We start from the raw sequence: 24,911 nt of genomic DNA on the forward strand, positions 1-24,911 counted from the left end.
TTCATGGAGTTTCAGGACTTTTGGATTTGTGCAGAATAGGACTCTAATATTTTCTCCTTTTCCAGCCCAGAATTCCAGCTGCCGTCATTCTCCATCTTCATGTAAACCTTGTAAAATAAGAGAGAAAAGGCATAAGTATTGTGACATAATGTGTAGTAACAACCCATAATGCAATAAATAACGATATAAAAGCATGATGCAAAATGAACGTATCAACTCCCCCAAGCTTAGACCTCGCTTGTCCTCAAGCGAAAGACGATATCGAAAAATATGTCCACATGTTTAGAGATAGAGGTGGCGATAAAATAAAATACGGACATGAAGGCATCATGATCATTCATAGAACAATAACATATATATTGTCATATGATTTCTTATGATAAAGTGAAACTCTATTCACAATGTAAAGTATGAATCAGAAACTTCATTGAAAACTAGCTAACTATAATCTCAGTCATTGAAGTAATTGCAATTTATCATAAGATCAGAAAGAGTCAATATATAAGAGCTTTTCAGCAAGTCCACATACTCAACTATCATTTAGTCTTTCACAATTTCTAACACTCACGCGATATTTATGGGTATGAAGTTTCAATCGGACACAGAGAAAGATAGGGGCTTAGAGTTTTGCCTCCCAACCTTTTACCTCAAGGGTAAAGTCAGCAATAATACTTTACGAAAACCTACATCTAATTGGATATATATATATCAGGATCTTTCCAACACATATCACTTGCCAAAGGATAAAGTGTAAAAAGGAAAGGTGAAGATCACCATGACTCTTGTATAAGGTAGAAGACAAAAATAAAAGATATTCCCTTCACAGAGGGAAGCAGAGGTTGTCATGTGCTTTTATGGTTGGATGCACAAAATCTTAATGCAAAAGAACGTCACTTTATATTTCCACTTGTCATAGGGACCTTTATTATGTAGTCCGTTGCTTTTATTTCTTCCATATCACAAGCTCGTAAATCTTATTTTCTCCACACTAATAGACCATACATATTTAGAGAGCAATTTTTATTGCTTGCAACAATGTCAACTTACTTGAAGGATCTTACTCAATCCATAGGCAGATATGGTGGACTCTCATGGCAAAATTGGGTTTAGGGATGTTTGGAAGCACAAGTAGTATCTCTACTTGGTGCAAAGAATTTGGCTAGCATGAGGAGGAAAGGCAAGCTCAACAAGTTGGATGATCCATGACAATATAATTTATTTCAGATATAAGAAAACATAACCCATTATGTTGTCTTCCTTGACCAACATCAACCTTTTAGCATGTCATATTTTAATGAGTGCTCACAATCATAAAATATGTCCAAGATAGTATATTTATATGTGAGAAACTCTCTTTCTTTATTACTTCCTATTAATTGCAACGATGACCAAAACTATGTTTGTCAACTCTCAACAACTTTTATTCATCATACTCTTTATATGTGAAGTCATTACTCTCCATAAGATCAATATGATCTTTTTATTCTTTCTTATTATTTTATTCCCTCAAGATCATAGCAAGATAGCCAAGCCCTCGACTCATAACTAATCTTTATTATATAATATATATAGCTCACGGACTTGATTACATAGATAGGGATCAACACAAAAACTCAAAGCTAGATCATACTAAACTTTATTCTACTAGATAAAGATATAACCAAAAGGATCGAACTAAGAAGAATGGTAAAGATAGAAGTGTGATGGTGATACGATACCGAGGCACCTCCCCCAAGCTTGGTAATTGCCAAGGGGAGTGCCCATACCCATGTGTTTATGTTTCTTTCTTCGGGGGTGGTGATGATGGAGTTGTTGATGATGTAGGCTTGTCGTCCATCTTCCAAGGCATAGGCTCACCATCATATAAGGATGATCGAGTCTCTGGGATCCTCACATCTGCAGCCAAACTCATCTTCTTGAATCTATATTCATACTCACAGTTTTTGTTTTGCAGGTTCATAGATCTGGGCTTGGAGGTGCTCGATTTTCTCGTGAAGCTTGAAGATGGTATTCCCAATGTTCTTGGCATCTAGCTTGTGGTTGTTGGTGAACTCCGCGATCATCATGTGGTTAGCGTTGAGTCCGTGTTCCACCATCCCTTGGCACTTGAAAACTTGTTGCTCCATTGCTTCGAGTCTTGTCTCCATGCTTCCGGTCCTCCTTGGTCCCTCAACATCGCGGATGTGTAGCACCCCCTCACGCATCTCAATGGTTTGAGGGTGTTGCAGCACCTCCGCGAGGTAGGGGTTGATGACCTTCTTGAAAAACTTGTCCTTGGGGGCGCTTGAAGACGTCATGGTGATCTAGATCTGTCAGAAAAACAGCTCGAAACAAAAGCAGAAGATTTTGTCCTGTTACGGTGGTCAAGACCTTCGGGAGATTATATAATGAATTTTTACTGACCAAAAGAAGTATCATGCAAGAAAATGGAGTCCAGAGGGCACATGAGGTGTCCACGAGGCAAGGGGCACGCTCAGGGGGGTAGGGCGCGCCCTCCACCCTCGTGGATGCCTCGTGTCCCTTTCGGACTACTTCTTAATTTCCTATTTTTTTAAATATTCCAAAACGGAGAAAAAATGTTATTAGAATTGTTTTGGAGTCGGTTTACTTACCGTACCACGTACCTATTCCTTTTCAGAGTCTGAAACATTTTGGAAATACTCCTCCAGGGATACGGTGTCAATAACACTGGTTTCAACATTTATGGGATTACCTGAGATATAATGTTTGATACTTTGACCGTTTACCACCTTCGGATTTGTGCCTTCGGCTTTGTTGATTTTTATGGCACCAGAACAATAGACCTCCTCAACAATGTAAGGACCTTCCCATTTAGAGAGAAGTTTTCCTACAAAAAAATTTAAACGAGAGTTGTGTAGCAAAACATAATCACGTACATTAAACTCACACTTTTGTATCCTTTTGTCATGCCATCTTTTATCTTTTTCTTTAAACAGTTTGGCGTTCTCATAGGCCCGGGTTCTCCATTCATCAAGTGAGCTAATGTCAAAAAGCCTCTTCTCACCGGCAAGTTTGAAATCATAATTGAGCTCTTTAATGGCCCAATATGCCTTATGTTCCAGTTCGAGAGGTAAGTGACATGCTTTTCCATAAACCATTTTATATGGAGACATACCCATATGATTTTTATATGCAGTTCTATAGGCCCATAATGCATCATCAAGTTTCTTGGACCAATTCTTTCTAGATCTATTAACAGTCTTTTGTAAAATTACACAATTCTACTTGACCACTAGACTGTGGATGGTATGGAGATGCAATTCTATGATTAACATCATACTTAACAAGAATTTTAGGAAAGCACCATGAATAAAATGTGAACCACCATCAGCCATTAAGTATCTAGGGACTCCAAACCTCGGAAAAATAACTTCTTTAAGCATCTTAATAGAAGTGTTATGATAAACACTACTAGTTGGAATAGCTTCTACCCACTTAGTACCGTAATCAACAACAACTAAAATATGTGTATACCCATTAGAGGAAGGAAAAGGTCCCATATAATCAAAGCCCCAAACATCAAATGGTTCAATAACAAGTGAATAGTTCATAGGCATTTCTTGACGTCTACTAATATTACCAATTCTTTGACATTCAACACAAGACAAGACAAACTTACGGGCATCTTTGAAGAGAGTAGGCCAATAAAACCAGATTGTAATACCTTATGTGCAGTCCTATCTCCCGTGTGGTGTCCTCCATATGCCTCAGAGTGACACTTGCGTAGGATCTGTTCCTGTTCATTCTCAGGTACACAACCTCTAATAACACCATCTACTCCTTCTTTACAAAGGTGTGGGTCATCCCAAAAGTAACGTCTTAAATCATAGACAAACTTTTTCTTTTGCTGGTATGTGAAACTAGGTGGTATAAATTTATCAAAAATGTAATTAGCATAATCAGCATACCGTGGAGCAGTACGAGAAGCATTTATGACAGCTAATTGTTCATCAGGAAAGATATCATCAATAGGTAGTGGGTCATCAAGAACATTCTCTAACCTAGACAATTTGTCTGCAACGGGGTTCTTGGCTCCCTTTCTATCAATAATATGCAAATCAAATTCTTGTAGCAAGAGAACCCATCTAATAAGTCTAGGTTTAGCATCTTTATTTTCCATAAGGTATTTAATAGAAGCATGATCAGTGTGAACAGTTACTTTGGAATCAACAATATAAGGTCTGAACTTATCACAAGAAAATACAACCGCTAAACTTTTTCAGTAGTAGCATAATTTCTCTGGGCACTGTCTAGAGTTTTACTAGCATATTGGATAACATTTACTTCCTTATCAACTCTTTGTCCCAGAACACCACCTACAACATAATCACTAGCATCACACATAATTTCAAAGGGTTAATTCCAATCGGGTGGTTGAACAATAGGTGCAGAAATCAAGGATTTCTTAAGTATTTCGAATGCTTCTACACAATCATCATCAAAGACAAAAGGAACATATTTTTGTAAGAGATTAGTCGGAGGCCTAGAAATTTTTGAGAAGTCTTTAATGAACCTCCTATAAAAACCGGCACGACCAAGGAAACTTCTTATACCTTTGATGTCCTTAGGACACGACATCTTTTCAATAGCATCAACTTTAGCTTTGTCAACTTCAATACCTCTTTCAGAAATTTTATGCCGCAAGACAATACCTTCATTAACCATAAAGTGGCACTTTTCCCAATTCAAGACAAGATTAGTTTCTTCGCATCTCTACAAGGCTCGATCAAGGTTGCTTAAGCAATCATCAAAAGAAGTTCCATAGACGGAGAAATCATCCATGAAAACCTCAACAATCTTTTCACAGAAGTCAGAGAATATAGCAGTCATACATCTTTCAAAGGTAGCAGGTGCATGACATAGACCAAAAGGCATACGTCTATAAGAAAAGGTACCGAAAGGGAAGTAAAAGTGGTCTTATCCTGATCCTCTTTTAACACAGATATTTGAGAGAAACCAGAATAACCATCTAGAAAGCAAAAATGTGTATGTTTGGATAATCTTTCTAGCATTTGATCAATAAAAGGTAGAGGGTAATGATCTTTTCTCGTAGCTTTATTTACTTTGCGGAAATCAATTACCATTCTATAACCTGTAACAATTCTTTGTGGGATCAATTCATCCTTATCATTAGGAACAATAGTAATGCCTCCCTTCTTAGGGACACAATGGACAGGACTTACCCACTGACTATCAGCAACAGGATAAATTATACCTGCCTCCAGAAGCTTTAATATCTCATTTCTTACCACTTCTTTGATTTAACCGTCGTTGGTGATCAACAACTAGTTTAGCATCTTTCTCTAGCTTTATTTTGTGCTGGCATAGAGTGGAACTAATGCCCTTAAGATCATCAAGAGTATATCCAATCGCAACACGGTGCTTCTTCAGAGTTTTCAATAATTTCTCTTCTTCATGCTCTGAAAGGTTAGCACTAATAATAACAGGATATATCTTTTTTTCATCAAGATAAGCATATTTAAGAGTATCAGGTAAAGGTTTAAGCTCAAACACAGGATCACCCTTGGGTGGAGGAGGATCCCCCTAGGATTTCAACAGGCAAGTAGTGTTTCAATATAGGTCCCTGTTTATAGAGTACTTCATCTATTTCCCTTCTTTCATTCATAAACATATCATTTTCATGGTCTAGCAAATATTGTTCTAAAAGGATCATTAGGAGGCATGGCAATAGAAGCAAGACAAATAATTTCATCTTACTAGGCAATTCTTTATCATGGGGTTCTCTACGAAATTTAGCAAAATTAAAGTCGTGAGACATATCCCCTAAACCAACAGTAACAATATCCTTTTCATAGTCTATCCTAGCATTAACAGTATTCAAGAAGGGTCTACTAAATATAATGCGACAAAAGTCATCTTGTGGGGAACCAAGAACAAGAAAATCAGTAGGATATTTAATCTTCTCACACAAGACTTCAACATCTCTAACAATCCCAACTGGTGAAATAGTATCTCTATTGCCAAGTTTAATAGTAACATCAATACCTTCTATTTCAGCGGGTGCGATATCATGCATAATTTCTTCGTATAAGGAATGAGGTATTGCACTCGCACTAGCACCCATATCACATAAGCAATGATAACAATGATCTCCTATTTTAACAGAAACAACAGGCATGCCAAAAACAGGTCTATGTTTATTTTTAGTATCGGGTCTAGCAATTCTAGCAGCTTCATCATAGAAGTAAAAAACATGCCCAACAATATTATCGACCAAGAGATCTTTACCCATAGCAATAGCATGGTCAACTTTAATTTGCTCAGGGGGTGTAGGTGTTCTAGCATTACTCTTATGAACCACTGTTGAATCTTTAGCATGATCCTTTATTCTAAAAGGGGAAGGTGGTTTCTCAATATAAGCAGTAGGAACAGTAGGATCAACATTATAAGTGATAGTCTTTTCTTCAACTTTAATAGGTTCTACTGCTTTAACTTCAACAGGAGGATGATATTTAAACCACTTCTCCTTAGGGATATAAACATGAGTATCAAATGATTCACAGAAAGAAGCTACTATCTCAGGGTCAAGTCCATATTTAGTGCTAAATTCGAGAAAAGCATCGATATCCATAAAAGATTTAACAAAATCAAACTTAGGTGTTATACCTGACTCCTTACCTTCGTCGAGTTCCCAATCTTCAGAGTTGCGTTTAATTCTTTCCAATAAATCCCATCTGAATTCAATAGTCTTCATCATAAAAGAACCAGTACAAGAAGTATCGAGCATGGAGCGATTATTGAGAGAAACCCAAGCATAAATAATTTGAATAATAATTTCTCTTGAGAGCTCATGATTGGGGCATGAATAACATTCACTTAAGCCTGCCCCAAGCTTGAGCGATACTTTCTCCTTCGTGAGGCCAAAAATTATATATATAATTATGATCACGATGAACCAGATTCATAGGATAAAACTTCTGATGAAATTCCAATTTCAATCAGTTGTAGTTCCATGATCCAATATCATCACATAGCCTAAACCATGTCAATGCCTTTCCCTTCAAAGATAAATGGAAGACCTCTTCTTGATAACATCCTCGGGCATACCTGCAAGCTTAAATAATCCACAAACTTCATCCACATAGATTAGGTGCATATCGGGATGTAATGTTCCATCTCCTGTAAAAGGATTAGCTAGCTGTTTCTCTATCATACCCGAAGGAATTTCAAAGTAAACATTTTCAGTAGGTTCAGTAGGTGGAAAAGCAACTCTTTGCTCTACTGGTTGGGGTGAAGATACCCTGAACAAGCCCTCAAAGGATTATTTTCCATAGTAACAAGTGATAGTAAATTTCAGCACACTATATAAATTTTTCCTTACCAAATTCCACCTACCAAAGGCGCTTCACTCCCCGGCAATGGCGCCAGAAAAGAGTCTTGATGACCCACAAGTATAGGGGGTCTATCATAGTCCTTTCAATAAGTAAGAGCGTCGAACCCACGAGGAGCAGAAGGAAATGACAAGCGGTTTTCAGTAAGGTATTCTTTGCAAGCACTGAAATTATCGGTAACAGATAGTTTTGTGATAAGGTAATTTGTGACGGGTAACAAGTAACAAAAGAAAACAAGGTGCAGCAAGGTGGCCCAATCCTTTTTATAGCAAAGGCCAAGACTGGACAAACTCTTATATAAAGCAAAGCGCTCCCGAGGACACGTGGGAATTATCGTCAAGGTAGTTTTCATCATGCTCATATGGTTCACGTTCGTTACTTTGATAATTTGGTATGTGGGTGGACCGGTGCTTGGGTATTGCCCTTCCTTGGACAAGCATCCCACTTATGATTAACCCCTCTCGCAAGCATCCACAACTACGAAAGAAGAATTAAGGTAAACCTAACCATAGCATGAAACATGTGGATCCAAATCAGCCCCTTACGAAGCAACGCATATACTAGGGTTTAAGCTTCTGTCACTCTAGCAACCCATCATGTACTTATTACTTCCCAATGCCTTCCCCTAGGCCCAAACAATGGTGAAGTGTCATGTAGTCGATGTTCACATAACACCACTAGAGGAAAGACAACATACTACTCATAAAAATATCGAACGAATACCAAATTCACATGACTACTTATAACAATACTTCTCCCATGTCCTCAATAAGAAACGTTACTACTCACAAATCATATTCATGTTCATAATCAGAGGGGTATTAATATGCATAAAGGATCTGAACATATGATCTTCCACGGAATAAACCAACTAGCATCAACTACAAGGAGTAATCAACACTACTAGCAACCCATAGGTACCAATCTGAGGTTTTGAGAAAAAGATCGGATACAAGAGATGAATTAGGGTTTTAGAGGAGATGGTGCTGATGAAGATTTGATGGAGATTGACCTCCTCTCGATGAGAGGATCGATGGTGATGATGATGGTGACGATTTCCCCCTCCCGGAAGGATGTTTCCCCGACAGAACAGCTCCGTCGGAGCCCTAGATTGGTTCCGCCAAGGTTCTGCCTCGAGACGGCAGCGCTTCCTCCTGAAAGCTTCCTTATGATTTTTTCCAGGGGAAAAGACACCATATACCAGAAGATGGGCATCGGGGGGCTGCCAGGTGGCCCACGAGGCAGGGGGCGCGCCCTCCACCCTTGTGAACAGTGGGTGGCCCCTGTCTGGTGCTTTCTTCACCCAATATTTTTAATATATTCCAAAATTGACTTTCGTGGAGTTTCAGGACTTTTGGAGTTGTGCAGAATAGGTCTCTAATATTTGCTCCTTTTCCAGCCCAGAATTCCAGCTGTCGGCATTCTCCCTCTTCATGTAAACCTTGTAAAATAAGAGAGAAAAGGCATAGGTATTGTGATATAATGTGTAGTAACAACCCATAATGCAATAAATATCGATATAAAAGCATGATGCCAAATGGACGTATCACGCCTCCCCTGGGACGGGTCGACCAAGTCGCTGCACCCGAGGGCGCCGCTGACCCTCGAGTGCCATCACCGCACCACCCTATTGTCCAAGTGACCTCCCCACAGCAGCAGGGGCGCGGTGCCACCGCCGCCGTCACCATCAGGAGCCGAGTGACGGTGCGGTCAACTTCATCATCACCCATGCCAACTACAGCCAAGGAGGACATGGCGCGGGCTCAGCTGCTGCTGAGGTTTCCGCCAGCGGCCGAGTAGATGGACGAGTGGCGTGCCACCATCCAAAGTCTTCTCGGTTTCGCCGAAGCTGGGGGCTCACAACGAGTTGGCCCGCCACGGCCTCCCCAATCGACGACAACAACTCATGCTGCTACCTGCTACAGCTAGTGCGAGCGCAACAGAATCAAGACCCCGACGACGTCTTGATGACCTCTTCTGACCCTCGAGCACTTCTAGGATGATGGCGAGCCCCAAAGGATAGGCGGAGGGGAGACACGCGCGTCATTGTCTAGCAACACCGTGATAACCCCCGCCTAACCGATGGGTGCGACGGCCTCGACATCGACGAATGCGCTCTCGGTATTGACTAGTGCCTACCTTTCGAGGTTGATTGCCCTGCCATTACTCGTGTGCTGCGGGAAGTGTGTTGGCTGTCCGTTCGCACGTTCAAGCCAGAGATACCTGGGAAGTACGATGGGAGGCTGAACCCGGCAGAGTTCTTGAGCATCTACACCATTGCTGTTCAGGCTGTCGGGGGAATAGATGAGAAGGTGTTTGCCAATTACTTCCCTTTGGCTCTCAAGTCCAATGTGAGTTCTTTGCCGATGCACCTACCAGAGAGCTCCATTTCATCGTGGGCTGACCTGTGCCATGAGTTCATTGGCACCTACACTGGCGGCAATCAAGAGCCCGGCAGGCCCAGCAACTTGCAGCTTCTCCAATAGAAGGAAGGAGAAACCCTCTGTAAGTATTTACAGAGATTCAACAAAGTTCATAGAAATATCCCAAATATCCATCCAGCAGCTGTGATAGGTGCCTTCCAGTCCAATGTGCGCAACCGCCGGATTCATTCCAGGATAAACGTGCAGTTGCCCAAGACTATGAAAGAGCTCTACACCTTGGTGGATAAGTGTGCTCGGATGGAGGAAGGAAGGAAGTTGCTCGGAGAGGAAGATTGCACTAATATCGATTCAGAGGAGGATGATGAATCAACCAGTCAGAAGAAGAGAAAGAAGCGCAAGAAGCAGAGAGATAAGGCAGTGATGACCGTTGAAGGATCGGGTACACCTAGTACCGGCAAGAAGGCCAAGGCCGAGGCCCCCGGCAAGGAAGCTGCCGTGTGCGCTGATTGCCGGGACGCCGCGGCTATCGAGAAGGCCGGGAACGGTGATGGGACGTACTGCAAGATTCATCAGACCAAAGGCCACGACCTTCATGAGTGTTATCAGGTTGAGCAGCTTGTCAAGAGATAGAAAGCAGAGTATGAGAAGCATGACAAGGAAAAGGGTCAGAATGTTACTAGCGGTAAGGGTCGAGGTGGTGAAGTAAATGGCCCCGGCAAAACCTTTCGGAACCAAGGAAAGCCCGCCAGAGATCGAGAGAAGGAAGTCTGTGAAGATGAGAGTGATAGAGGGGATGAAGAGGAAACTAGTGAGCAAGAGTTTCAGAAGGCCACTGATGCCCTGTGCATTGACGGGGGTGCATCTTTGCATAGCTCTCACCGCTAGCTCAAGCGATGGGCACGAGAAGTCAATCGCGCCCTGCGTCTGCCTCAACTTCATAGGCCCACAAGTCAGCCTCCAAATAAGGTGGGTCCCAACTAGTAGTGGGGTATTCATTTTTGTGTGCATAATAAGGAGGCACTTCCTTGCGTGCGAAGATATAGCTGGTGGGTCCGGACTGTCAGCGGGGGAATGTTTCTGATGAAATATAGAGGCCCTTCCGGTGGGTCCCCACTGTTAGGTGGAGGAATCAATATTTTGCACGTAATAATGAGGCACTTCCTACTCGCAAAAAAGGAGGCACTTCCTTGCGTGCGACCGTGGACCCAGCTGTCAGCCTCTCCACGTACAGTCCTCTTCTGATGGAAGTCTTGCCTTGACCACGTTGACCATGCCGCGCCGAGAGCACCAAGGTGGTGGACGACGGCAAGGCCTAGGAAGGGGATGATGCGGCACTGGGGAAGATACGGTAGTGGATGCCCACGCGGAAGGGAGTACAAGGCTTGACTGGTTCGGCTACGGTGTGAGGTTGCGGTCGCCGTATAATAACAGGGGTTGTGGGTGAGTAGAGGGATGACCTGGCCAGTGGTTGGAGTAGGAGGGGCGGTGAGGCCTGCGCGGCAGCGTAGCCGGCCACGGGAGGCAGGAGCAGGTGGCATGGCCGGTGCTGGTTTGGGCGGCTGGAGCAAGAAGACTAGAGCTTGAAGAAGCACGAGGGTCGTTGGACGAACATCTTATGGTCACCGCAACTAGAATCATTGATATTATAAGTTGACAATGCCGTCCGTCCGCATCAACTTAGTAGGCCCATAAGTCAGCCTCCAAATATGGTGTGTCCCACCTAGCAGCGTGGGTATTCACTTTTCTTTTCTATGTAATAAGGATGCACTTCCTAGCTGGTGGGTCCGAGCTATCAGCGGGGGGGATGTTTTTTCACAAAATACAGAGGACCTTCCGGTGGGTCCCCATCAGGTGGAGGAATCATTATTTTGTGCGTAATAAGGAGGCACTTCCTACTCGCAAAAAAGGAGGCACTTCCTTCCGTGCGGCCATGGACCCAGCTGTCAGCCTCTCCATGTACAGTCCTCTTCCGATGGATGTCGTTCATTGGCTACGCCATGACGATAGCACCAAGGCAGTGGATGACGGTGAGGCCAAGTAAGGGAATGACCCAGAGCCGAGGAAGACTCAGCAGTTGTTTCCCACACCGAGTGGGTACGAGGGTTTACTAGTTCTACTACAGTGTGAGGCTACCGTCGCTGGAGAATAACAAGAGGTGTTGCTGAGTAGAGGGATGGCCAGGCCAGGGATGAGAGTAGGTTGGGGCCATGAGGCCTACCCAGCGGCACAGCCGGCCACGGGAGGCAGGAGCAGGCGGTTTCATCGGCGCTGGTTTGCGTGGCTGGAGCAGGAAGATCAGACACTAAAGAAACATGATAGCCGTTGGATTGACATCTAACGGTGTGACGCTGGTAGAGTTGATTGTTGACTAAGTTTCTTTTTTTGAGAAACCTTGTGTACGCATGAACATAGTAGGTCCATAGGCCAGCCTCCAAATCTGCGCCCAGTTGGTACTTTTTTAATAATTTGCAACCCGTTTGCTAATTCTTAAGGAATTTATTACAACCCATTTTCTGCCCAGGACCACGGTCAAAAATTCAAACCTAATTTTGCATATTTTGGTGGAGTTTGAACTCTTTTAATCCAGAAATGATAAACATTTATTTTTATGAAATTATTGATTTGCCAAATAAAATATTGTTTTATTTTTGTAAGCCAATAAGACATGGGACAATTGAGTTGCTTTTAGGGGAAACCAGTGGTATAAAATTAGCGCTGGGAGGGAAAACAACAACAAAATATAAGGATGTAAATCTGAAAAGGGAACTTTACATATTTTCAATATATAATACATGTATATGAAGTAGTAAAACTATAGGTAGAGATTACAAAATTAAAGTAGGACATGGCGTTTCAAGAGGAAAATAGAACTAGGTTGTGTGTTTTCTTTAGTAAAAAAACTGTCTGCGGATGTTCTAAGAGAAAATATAACTAAGGCTGGCAGGCCACAGGCTAGTTGATACCTGCTAGATCTTTGTGCCCCATTGTCTTCATGGCTGGGCTTGTTAAAAACAAAACCAAGCTTGGGAAGTCTACAGCCAGTTGAAACTTGCTTGACCTAAAAAAACAATAGACCTACTGGATCCTAGTTATCAGTCTGTACTTGAAGAATTCTCTGGTTTATTGACTACGTTGAAAATTTCATGGGTGTCTCAGACGTTAGCATTATTTTTCCATCGTGATAATAAGTGCATGCACTTGTTTGCATACGGCCATGGACCTGGTGGTTCCGTACGGCTAGGCTCCGTATGGACAGCCGTCTTGTGGTTCCACAGACAAATTTCATGCAAATTAGATAGTTTTGAGTGAAATCGGACTAAATTCATTGCAGTTTACATACTTATTTTTATTATGGAATATTCTACATATTTCAACAAATAATAACCGACTAGACCTTTTTTAGTCCATGGGAGGCGCTTCACGCGATCGAGGTCGTGACACTTAACTATTCTGGAAGGCCCAAATCCATCGCTCCTCTCTTTTAACAATTTGCAGCTAGGCTTGGCATGCCACAACCCAGTTCGGACGTGCTGCGTCCAACTATCAGCCTATGAAACTGGATGGATCCCGTGCGTACTTCGAAGATGTAAAAAATTTGGAGAACTGGGAATTTGAACGGCAGGTGCTTATGCTACCCATCAAATAAAAACCAGGTGCCTGAAAATTCATTTCGAAACAAATGATTCAACTTTATATCCACGTCGACCCTCGACATGATGGTTGGCAGCAAATGCCAAGTTCATACCGAAAGATCCTTAACAACAATACCAACATGCAGACGACTACGTAGTACGAGTATACCAATACCAAACTAACTTATAATATTTTTAGTCTTGGCCCTAATGTTCGTGTGGTAGAAAATCTTGTAGACGACCAGCTCCCGCTCCTTCTCTTGCTCCAGGTCCCCGAGGTGATACTTGTGCATCACCCAGTTGGTCCTCTGCTGGTCGAAGTTCTTGTTGGTGTGAAGCACCAAAACCTTTTTGCTGCCCATCTGCCGGCCGTTGACCATCACCGGCAAGATATTGTCGGTCTTGTGCCATATCGCGTGCATGCCACACTCCGACTGTATCTTGTGATGCGTCCGCATGCCCTGATAAATCTCCAATGTATCTATAATTTATGAAGTATTCATGCCATGTTTACAATAATTTTATATGGTTTTGGTATGATTTGCATGGAACTAACCCAGCCTGACGCTTTTTCAGCATAACTACCGTGGTGTTGTTTTTTGTGCAGAAATGAAAGTTCTCCAAATGAGTTGAAACTTTTTGACGATTTTTTTGGAACAAAAGAGACCCCCGAAGCTTTGTGGAAGGACCAGAAGGTGAAGGAGTAGGGCACAAGACACCGGGGTGCGCCTGGTGGGCCAGGCTTGCCCCGGTGGGTTGTGTTCACCTCGAGGCCCATCTTAGCGTGAAACCAACACCAAAAAATCCTATAAATAGAGAAACCATCAGAAATAACCTTAGATCAGAAGTTCCGCCGCTGCAGTCCTCTGTAGCCATGAAAAATCAATCTAGACCCCATTACGGTACTTCATCGGAGGGGGAAATCATCACCGGTGGCCATCTTCATCATCCCGGCGGCCACCGTGATAAGGAGGGAGTAGTCCACCCTCGGGGATGAGGGTTTGTACCAGTAGCTATGTATTTAATCTCTCTATATATCTCTCTCTCTCTCTCGTGTTCTTGAGATGTCACAATCTTGATGTATCACGGGCTTTGTTAATATAGTCGGATCATATGGTGTTTCCCCCTCTCTACCTTGTTGTGATGAATTGAGTTTTCCCTTTGAGATTTTTGTTTTATCGGATTGAATACTTCTACGGATTTGAGAGCACTTGACATATGTCTTGCATAAGAATACCCATGGTGACAATGTGGTGTTATATTGATTCACTTGATATATGTTTTGGCACTCAACTCACAGATTCCTGAGGTGACATTGGGGTAACATATGCATAGGGGTTGATGCACGTTCTCATCTTTGTTTCTCCGATAGAAATCTTGGGGCACTCTCTGAGGTTATTTGTGTTGGATTGAGTATTATGAATCTGAAATTGTTTGATGCATGTCGCATAATCAACTCACGGATACTCGCGGTGACATTGGAGTATCTAGGTGACATTAGAGTAGGTTGATGTGTATCATATGTTGTTATTTTAGTATGAACTCTTGGTTAGATCGATCGGAAAGAATAGTTTTGAGGTGGTTCCGTACCCTCCAAAAAATTTCTAATTATGTTCTCCGCTAGATAAGAACTTCGGAGTGATTCTTCATCGCACACTGAGGGCGATGGTTATATGATCCAATTAGATTAGCATTATTGAGAGATTGCACTAGCGAAAGTATGGACCCTAGGCCTTGTTTTCAAGCATTGCAATACCATTTGTGCTCTGTTTTATCAATACCCTAGGCCTTGTATCTTAAAATTTCTAATAGGCACAAGCTGTGCCTATATAACGAGGCTAGATCTTCAAAACGCCATCTCGCACCGCAACAAGAGCAACAGAGCAACCCACGAAAAAAATTCAAACCATGGCTAGTGTCTCTGGCTCCTCCACGCATCGTCATGGCCCTCAGGAGGGGGATTGGCAGAGTTGCTCCATATCCCATCTCCAGCTCAATCGGCTCCAGAAGCAAGGATATCCCCCCCCCCCCCCCCGCGCGGATCTAGTCCCCGTACGGGTAGGGTTGACTTCTATGGGCGATGACGCATTGGCAGAAAATTTCCCCAATCCCAGCCAAGGAGAGAGGGTGTGCTTCATCTCGTTCCTTCTGAGGGGCATGGGATTCTGAATCACCCCTTCCTCAGGGGTCTACTGGAATACTACAGGGTCCAACTGCACAACCTCACACCAGGTTCTATTTTGCACATCCGGTTTTGTCACCCTTCGCGAGCTATTTTTAGGCTGCGAGGCTCATTTTAAACCTTGGAGGAAGTTCTTCTGCCTCGTTCATATTTCAAGTGGGCAGCGCCGAAGTATGGCGCATAGAATGGTCTTCGGAATGGTTCTACATTGATGATGTTCCTCTTCCGGACCCTGTTCGGTGCGGGCTTCCCGAATTCTCTAGCGCTCCTTTAAACAAGCTGTTCAGCTGGCACCCCAAGTCTCCTAGACAAGAGGATAGTCCGGAAGTAAAGAGATTGGTCAGCAATGTCAGATTATTGACCCATTCCGGACTCTCCATTGTTGAAGTCATGGCTATCGGAATAAAGCGATGTATCCAGCCTCTTCAGTCCAGAGTGGGTCCTTTGTGGAACAACAACAAGGAGGACGATGCATCTTGCTATAAGCGAAAGGGTCTGGATAATCAAGCCGCATTGGCCGCCATGATTATGGACCTTTATAAGGGAGAGGAAGAAGACTTCGTCGGCCTACAATGCTGGGACGGCTTCTCCAAGTACAACCCTGTTGACTGGGTAAGTTTAGTCATTCAGCACCTTTTTTTGTATCATTGAGGAGCGTTAACTGAATATTCTGGTTGTTTCAAAAATAGCATGGAGGAAGGTAGTCGAGAACATCTATTGCCCTCCTTCATAACCAAAAGACCATGCACGTCACAAAGACCACGGATTCCGTGAAGATCCAGAAATATTTGTTGAATTTCAAGACGGAGTCTACTACCAGGCGAGCCTTGACTGCTCGGAGGTAGCCATTATGGTTGATTACCCTGATCTCTACCCCTTCGTCAAGGTAAGTGTCCGGAAATAAAAAAGGAGTGTCATTTCCGCACATAAATTATTCTCCGCACTGGGCCGCACTTCACAGGATCGACACTCAGCGAACCGTACCCAAGGACGGGCAACAAGAAGAAGAAGGACACCTTCAATGGGTGGTCGTGCGAAGAAAAAGGAAGCCGGGAGCGCCACTGAGCCTGCTCCATCACCCAAAAGGTATGTTCCTTATTTCATATTTAGGCACGAAGCCAAATTGTCATTTTTATCCTCCTATTATCTTAGGAGGGGTACCCGGCGGACCGTAAACAAAATTCCAGCCAGCCGGGCCGCAACCAATCCGGCGCCGGAGACATCAACTAGGACCGGGGCGCACACTGACATGGCGTAGACCCATCTGCCCTAGAGCCGACTGCCTGTAGGAATCCCCTTTCCAACTCCTTGGCCGAAGTCGAGTCTAGACGTTGCAAAAACTTTTACTAACTTGGCTGTGCGGCCCATGGGCCCACGTCGCCAATTGGGTGGTATTAGGATCTTTTATTTCTCGACCTATACTCTAGGACTCTAATCTCTCCTCTATTCGGGTTAAATGATTTTACTAAATCTGACTCTAGGTTCTCGTAAATACTTTCTCCCGAAGAGCCCCTCACTCTAGATGATCGCTTGCTGCACCAGAAGATTCCGAAGATACGCTTCGAGGTTTTTCCGAGACCCTTGTGCCCATCGACTTTACAATCCCCTACCACCGATATGCCCTTATGGATAAGTACCTACAATTGTCATTCATACCTTCATCCCCAGTTGTTCGTATGCTTCATAAGATACTCTGAAATACTATCCGACCTTCCGAGCATCCTCTTCAAACTATTGCTCTGCAAATACTTGTATGCTTACATTATGGATGCTCCCATATCACTAGCAATATTCACCAGTATCTTTTGACACTGTCATTTTGATCCTATTGATTCAACATGTGTGCGAATGCACACAATCATCAATTGATTCTTTTAAAATTATCCTTCCGGCTGAGATGTCATTTTGAATATGATCTGCTTATCAACCAACCAAATTGTCATCGATTGTACCCCTAAGTCTATTCAGTTTACCCATCCTTAATCAGAGCGTTTGTTTCCGATCCCTTGAATTTGAAATCATAATTCATTTGCATTGAGTTTTGAATTATCCATTTGCTTCTATAATCCAATGCCTTCGCATTGTTTCTTCCTCTGGTTGTGTGCTAATACTCACATCAGCTTTGCTATGGACCGTCAGATCCTTTGTTGAAATATCATCCGACAGTGTCCTTCGTATACAAAACCTCGAGAAGTTCTTTTCCTGATACATAATGCCTTCGGTAAATTGTATCTTCTTGTTTTGTCACCCATGCTCTACTATCGAGCTTGTGTTAATTACTATCGAAGTTTGTAGTATATATTCCTAAGATGCCCTGGTGGGTTGAACCTACGCGTTCCCTAATCCGTGCGAACCCGAAAGATTTCACGGGTCATACTTATCTGGTATTGCACCAGGTAAAACTTTCAACAACTAATAACATTTTTATCTAGAGTAGTGAATGAATGGTCATGCATTGGAGAAGTGGGAGTCGACCTTGGACATTGTGTTCATGCCCATGGACACGATGTAGAAAAGCTTCTCTTAAATTAAGTATTCCCTTGGTATAAGTTCATCTTATATCTGGGATCTGGCCTTTTGCAATCATGGTTCCGACCATGTCCTCCTTTAAATACCTTTTCTTGTGCAAGTTTAAGTACTTGTCTTCTGCAGATCATTTCATGTGTCCACCATCTACTCTGCTCTACCCTCGAGTATTACCCCCCTAGTATCTTGAGATTATCTTGGAACTGCATAACTTCTTATGAGTTCTTCATCAAGTACTACATTCTCACTGATTACAATTTTTCACGGGCTTCGAGTTATTAAACACTCAAAGACACCGATAACTGAACCGAGTCCGCACTATGGTTCAACAACTCTTCAGTAAGCTTCTATAAGTACGAGTTTGTACCCAATCACGCCATTCCTAGCCTGTTTGGCTATATCATTGTCGTGATGATTCTAACTGTGCTACCTGGTCCTTATTCTCAGAGCACGAATTTGCGTCGATAGCTAAGCTTACATCGATTTTCCTCATCATACCTTTCACCTTAAACAACAAGCTTGAGTTTGAGTTGTGTCGTAACTGTGGTTCCAATAACCTCTTGCTTCATCATTCCTTTGACTTGATGTCATCGCTGATTGATTACATCTTCATGAAATCTCTCGACAAATGTGTCGTGATCATCATCAACATTATGAGCTCTTCCAGGATATCAACCGGATTCATGAAGAGAAATACCATCCTTGCCCTCGATGAGTTGTGTTATCATTGGCCACTTTATTGCCTTCCCTCCAACACAAACTTGTTCGTGTTTTGCGTTATGCCATAAGTTCCTTGCTACCCAGCATTGTTCTTCTTTACCTTGGAGAATCACCACCTTTTATGTCAAGAATGTTGTGGGAATTTCACCACCTCTTAAGAATTCTTGGTATAGTGATACCTCTCACCATCACCATTCTTTCATGCTCCTCGTGTTGATTCCAACCGGGGTACCAACAAGTGAACGGTGCTGTTTGGATCCTGCACTTCTAGCAACCCTATTACTTTGAAGTTAATGGTCGGCCTTTCATTCTTAGTCTTGATTATTGAATCACCATTCTGACATTGGTCGTGCAACCCAACCCATATTTCGGGTGCACCCTTCAACCAATGTTTAATTGTGTATGTTCTCCTCGAGCATACTTCCTTATATCATTTGGTCTGACAAATGTTATTTCCTTGTTCATTTAATTGTGGAAATCCATCTTTCTAAATATTTTGATGGGTTGTCGCTGAGTCCATCAGCCACCTCCTTATCCTCTCCTTGGTTTAATGATGAACTCTTGTTTCGGAACTCACTTCCATAGTTCAATTCCCAAGAATATTACAATATCATCTTGACAACTTGTGTTGCACCTTTCTTCTCAGGCATCCCGTGTCTGAGGTATCTTGACACCAATCAGATCTGAATCTCGGTCAGATATGATGGTTGGGACATATTTCCAAGACTAATAACATTGGTCTTTATATGACCCGGTAAGGTGATATCGTGCCTAGCACACCTGGCCGGAGGAACTATGGTTATAGTTTCCTTTTGGCAAGGTTAGTCATTCTTCCGTGAGGAAATTGTAAGACTTATTCTACAAGTTGTCCCTGATGGTCCTTTGGGTATCCAAAGTCTGATCTTTACCCAGTGACCATGTCATGCTATCTCGAAGCATGTATGTGGTACTCCGATTTTCAACAAGAGCATTTGAAGCACAATGCTAAATTTTCTTTATCATTTATCCTAACACCGTTGTATGGGTAATGTCATGATATTTCTCTCCCCTTTCCTAAAAGGGTTTTCCATGTTATATCCTGTCATGGATATCATGCTCTGCTTGTCTTTGGGAAGGATATACCCCCTGAAATATGTGTTTAATCACATTTTTTCTTTCCATTGTTCTGTTTAACCAATGATCACATTTTCCTTTCCATTGGTTTGTTTGACCTTTCTTGTGATCTATATAAACTAAGTAGTAATAATTCACTACTTATGTAAACTCTGTCAGTAAGACCCTGTTACTATTGTTGATGACATTCCGGTAACCACCGATGGACGAGAACTTTGCCTATTGGTCCACCTCGTTCCACGAGCAGGAAGATGGTTCTCTTCGTCCCTCGCCCTTGGTACCGACGTTGTTGCCGACATAACTGACAAGCTATCCGCTGACACGTCTTGCCTACATGGTCATCCAAGACGTCATGCCCTTCCTACTTTAACCACGTGGTGGGCCCATAACCCACAGTTCCACAGGATCGAAACCCGACTCTCCTATAGAACCTATTGCCAAAGATATTCCTTGAGCTTGGCTTCGTTTGCAATTCACGAGCCACATTCCTAGTGATCTATTCTGGTAACAAACGCAATACTTAGTCACGTTGCCCTGAAACCCTTTCACCTTCTGACTAGGCATTGAACGATTGCCTGGCTGCTTGGAACTTCTTATTGGACCTTCGAACTCTTCTCTCGATGTGTTTTAATTACTCTACTCGAGAGGTACTCATATGCTCATTCTTGGGTTAATCCCATATTACTACCCATATAGCATTCTTTCATTGTCGATCTGCCCCGTTACCAATTCGTAAGTACAATGGAACCCCCGAAGAAAGGAAGACGACTTCATAATGATGACCTGAAGCAGTGGATTGAAGACATCAATACAATGGATCAATCTCTTCGAGAAGAGGAACCAACACCGAGAAGATCTGTTAGAATTTCGTAACTAGACCTCCCCCCTTCTTTACCTCTTAAATCTCAGGACGAGATTTCTAGTAGTGGAGGAGAATTGTGACGCCCGGATAATCAAGCTACAGTAACCTCTGCTAATAACGCCACATCACCTCCGTTACTGTCGCGAATCTCGCGTCGAAACCGATTCAAAAATCAATTCAAAAAATTGGTAAAACAGCAAAAGTTTTCAAAAATTGAAACAAAAGTGTTCGGTGGTTGCCGAATATTACAAGGGTAATTATGGTGCAACAAACACATTTTTATAAAATGCCTAAAATGATTTAAAATGGTTTAAAACAGAAAAGAAAATAAATAAAAGGAAAAGAAATTGCAAAAACAAAAAACAAACAAAAAAGGAAAGGAGAGAAAGACCCCCCCCGGGCCAGCCGACCCAACTGGCCGGCCCATTCGGCACAGGCCCAACCGGCCACCCCCCCCTTATCCACCGAAACCCTAACCTACCTCACCCCCACCACTCCCACTCGCTTCCCCCCACTCCCCTCGATTGGATCTGGATCGGGAGGAGAACCCGATCCCCTCGCCCCTCCACCCCCGACGCCGGCGGCCGGAGCGCTCCATCACCGGCCTGCCTCCTCCAACGTCGACGTCGAACCCGTCCTCCTCCACGACGGACCTCCCCGAACTCCCCCGCACCCACTGCCCCATTCCCTATAGACACCCGGTGAGGTCCCGGCCTCCTCTCTCTCCCTCGCCTCGACGTGCACCCCGCGCCACGCGCGCTCACCGTGAGCGCCGCATCTGCCGCCGCATGCGGGAAGCCCGCGCTGGCTCATTGCCCGCGACCCCCCTTGCTCCGACCGGCTCCGGCCGCTCCTAAGCCATTCTGCGCGCGCGACCCGCGCCCTCCTGGCCTGCCCGGTCCTGGCCTCCACCGCACCCCCACTCTGGCGGCGCCTCCTACTGCCGCCGCGGCCAAGCCGGCGCCGTCCCTTGCCCGCTGACGCTGCTCCACTCGAAGCGGCGGCTATGCCGAGCCCACCCACCGTCCAGCCATCGCCGGAGATGGGCGCGCCGGCTTGCCCCGCTCGGGTGCCCAGCCGGGTCCCGGCGCCCACCCGCGCCCGTGTGCCTGCAAGGCCCTGGACCACTTACACGCGGGCCCCAGCGCCAGAACATTTGTAAAAAAAGGATTTTAAAAAAAGAATAATAAACAGATAAATAGTAAATAAAATTAAACTTAATTAATTAATTAATTAATTAAATTAATTAAGTTAATTAATCCTAGTTAATTAATCTAATTAATCTATTAGTTTAATTAACCAGTAGTTTGTTTAGCCTAGACCCTAATTAAGTCTAAACAGTGGATGACACGTGGGTCCCACTAGACCCACTCGTCAGGTTGACCAGTCAACCCTATTGACTGCTAACGACAGCATGACATCATGCTGATGTCATAAATACATTTTCGAATTAAATTAAATAATTAATTAAATTCCAGAAATTATTAAAACCTTTAGAAAATCATATCTTTTAATCCGTAACTCGGATTAAATTAGTTTTAACATGAAAATTGCTTAGCACGACGAGACGATTTCGGATACGCAACCCGTTCGTCCGCCACACCCCCCTAACCTATTGAATCTGCAACATTTCACCTCTGGTTCATCTGTTCGAAAACGCGAAAGACCGGGAATACTTTCCCGGATGTTTCCCCCCTTCACCGGTATCACCTCCTACTGCGTTAGGGCACACCTGGCACCGTTACTTGTTATGTCATGCATCATTATGCATCTGTTTGCATTGTATTCATTGTTTCTTCCCCCTCTTCTCTCCGGTAGACTACGAGACCGACGCAGCTGCTACCCAGTACGACTGCGGTGTTGACGACCCCTCCTTCTCAGCTGAGCTTCCAGGCAAGCCCCCCCTTGATCACTAGATATCGCCTATTCTTCTCTATACTGCTTGCATTAGAGTAGTGTAGCATGTTATTATTGAGATTACTACTATTCTGTTGCATAGCCTGTCATTTTTGCTATAGTCATTGATACCCTACCCGCAATCCTAAATGCTTAGTATAGGATGCTAGTTTATCATCATTGGCCCTACATTCTTGTCAGTCTGCCTTGCTATACTATTGGACCGTGATCACTCGGGAGGTGATCACGGGTATATACTATACATACATACATATTATACAGATGGTGACTAAAGTTGGGTCAGCTCGTTGAGTACCCCGCAAGTGATCCCGATGTGGGGGCTGAAAGGAGAGGTGGCTCCATCCCGGTAGAGGTGGGCCTGGGTTCCCGATGGCCCCCGACTGTTACTTTGTGGCGGAGCGACAGGGCAGGTTGAGACCGCCTAGGAGAGAGGTGGGCGTAGCCCTGTTCGGCATTCGCGGATACTTAACACGCTTAACGAGATCTTGGTATTTGATCTGAGTCTAGCTACTGGCCTATGCTCACTAACCAACTACGGGAACAGTTATGGGCACTCGGCATCGTGGTATCAGCCGAAGCCTTCGTGACGTCAGCGACTGAGCGGCGCGCGCTAGATTGGATCGTGTAACGTGACTTCCTTAGTAATGGAGGTTGCTAGGTCTGCTTCCGGCCGCCCACGCAACATGCAGGTGTGCAATGGGCGATGGGCCCAGACACCTGCGCGCATAGGATTTAGACCGGCGTGCTGACCTCTCTGTTGTGCCTAGGTGAGGCTGCGACGTGTTGATCTTCCAAGGCCGGGCATGACCCAGGAAAGTGTGTCCGGCCAAATGGGATCGAGCGTGTTGGGTTATGTGGTGCACCCCTGCAGGGAAGTTAATCTATTCGAATAGCCGTGATCTTCGGTAACAGGACGACTTGGAGTTGTACCTTGACCTTATGACAACTAGAACCAGATACTTAATAAAACACACCCTTCCAAGTGCCAGATACAACCCGGTGATTGCTCTCTAACAGGGCGACGAGGAGAGGATCGTCGGGTAGGATTATGCTATGCGATGCTACTTGGAGGGCTTCAATCTACTCTCTTCTACATGCTGCACGATGGAGGCTGCCAGAAGCGTAGTCTTCGACAGGATTAGCTATCCCCCTCTTATTCTGGCATTCTGCAGTTCAGTCCACTGATATGGCCCCTTTACACATATACCCATGCATATGTAGTGTAGCTCCTTGCTTGCGAGTACTTTGGATGAGTACTCACGGTTGCTTTCTCCCCCCTTTTCCCCCTTTCCTTTCTTTCTGGTTGTCGCAACCAGATGCTGGAGTCCAGGAGCCAGACGCCACCGTCGATGACGACTCCTACTACACCGGAGGTGCCTACTACTACGTGCAGCCCGCTGACGACGACCAGGAGTAGTTAGGAGGATCACAGGCAGGAGGCATGCGCCTCTTTCGATCTGTATCCCAGTTTGTGCTAGCCTTCTTAAGGCAAACTTGTTTAACTTATGTCTGTACTCAGATATTGTTGCTTCCGCTGACTCGTCTATGATCGAGCACTTGTATTCGAGCCCTCGAGGCCCCTGGCTTGTATTATGATGCTTCTATGACTTATTTATGTTTTTAGAGTTGTGTTGTGATATCTTCCCGTGAGTCCCTGATCTTGATCGTACACGTTTGCGTGCATGATTAGTGTACGATTGAATCGGGGGCGTCACAAGGTCGAGAAGACCCGTTAGAATTTCGTAACTAGACCTTCCCCCCCTCTCGACCTCCTAAATCTTGGGACAAGATTTCTTGTAGTGGAGGAGAATTGTGACGCCCGGATAATTAAGCTACAGCAACCCCTGCTAATGATGCCACGTCACTTCGATTATTGTTGCTAATCACGTGTTAGTTCGACACCGATTCAAATTTAAATCTAAAATCAAGCAAATAATAAAAGTTTTCAAGTTTAATAACTAAAATGATCGGGTTGTGCCAGATAAATCATAAGTAGTAATGGTGGAGAAACCCCATTTTTATAAAATGTTTAAATACTCTAAAAATAAATAAACTGCAGCATAAGCAATTATTTAAATACCTTTGGTAGTTAATAAAATGTTAAACTATTTTATTTGGGGGTTAAACTTTTTCGTGGCGGTGATGTATTTAATAAAACTAATTTAGGTACTACCATAACTGAAGTAAATTAAAAACAAACAA

General features: G+C 43.8%; 1 pseudogene; it reads right to left on the reverse strand.

Moving 5' to 3' along the window:
- Positions 1–24,911, reverse strand: part of LOC123134183 (uncharacterized) — a 146,149-nt pseudogene that overhangs the window by 62,461 nt on the left and 58,777 nt on the right.

The sequence above is a fragment of the Triticum aestivum genome, chromosome 6B (genome assembly GCF_018294505.1).
Source record: "Triticum aestivum cultivar Chinese Spring chromosome 6B, IWGSC CS RefSeq v2.1, whole genome shotgun sequence".
Lineage (NCBI taxonomy): Eukaryota > Viridiplantae > Streptophyta > Magnoliopsida > Poales > Poaceae > Triticum > Triticum aestivum.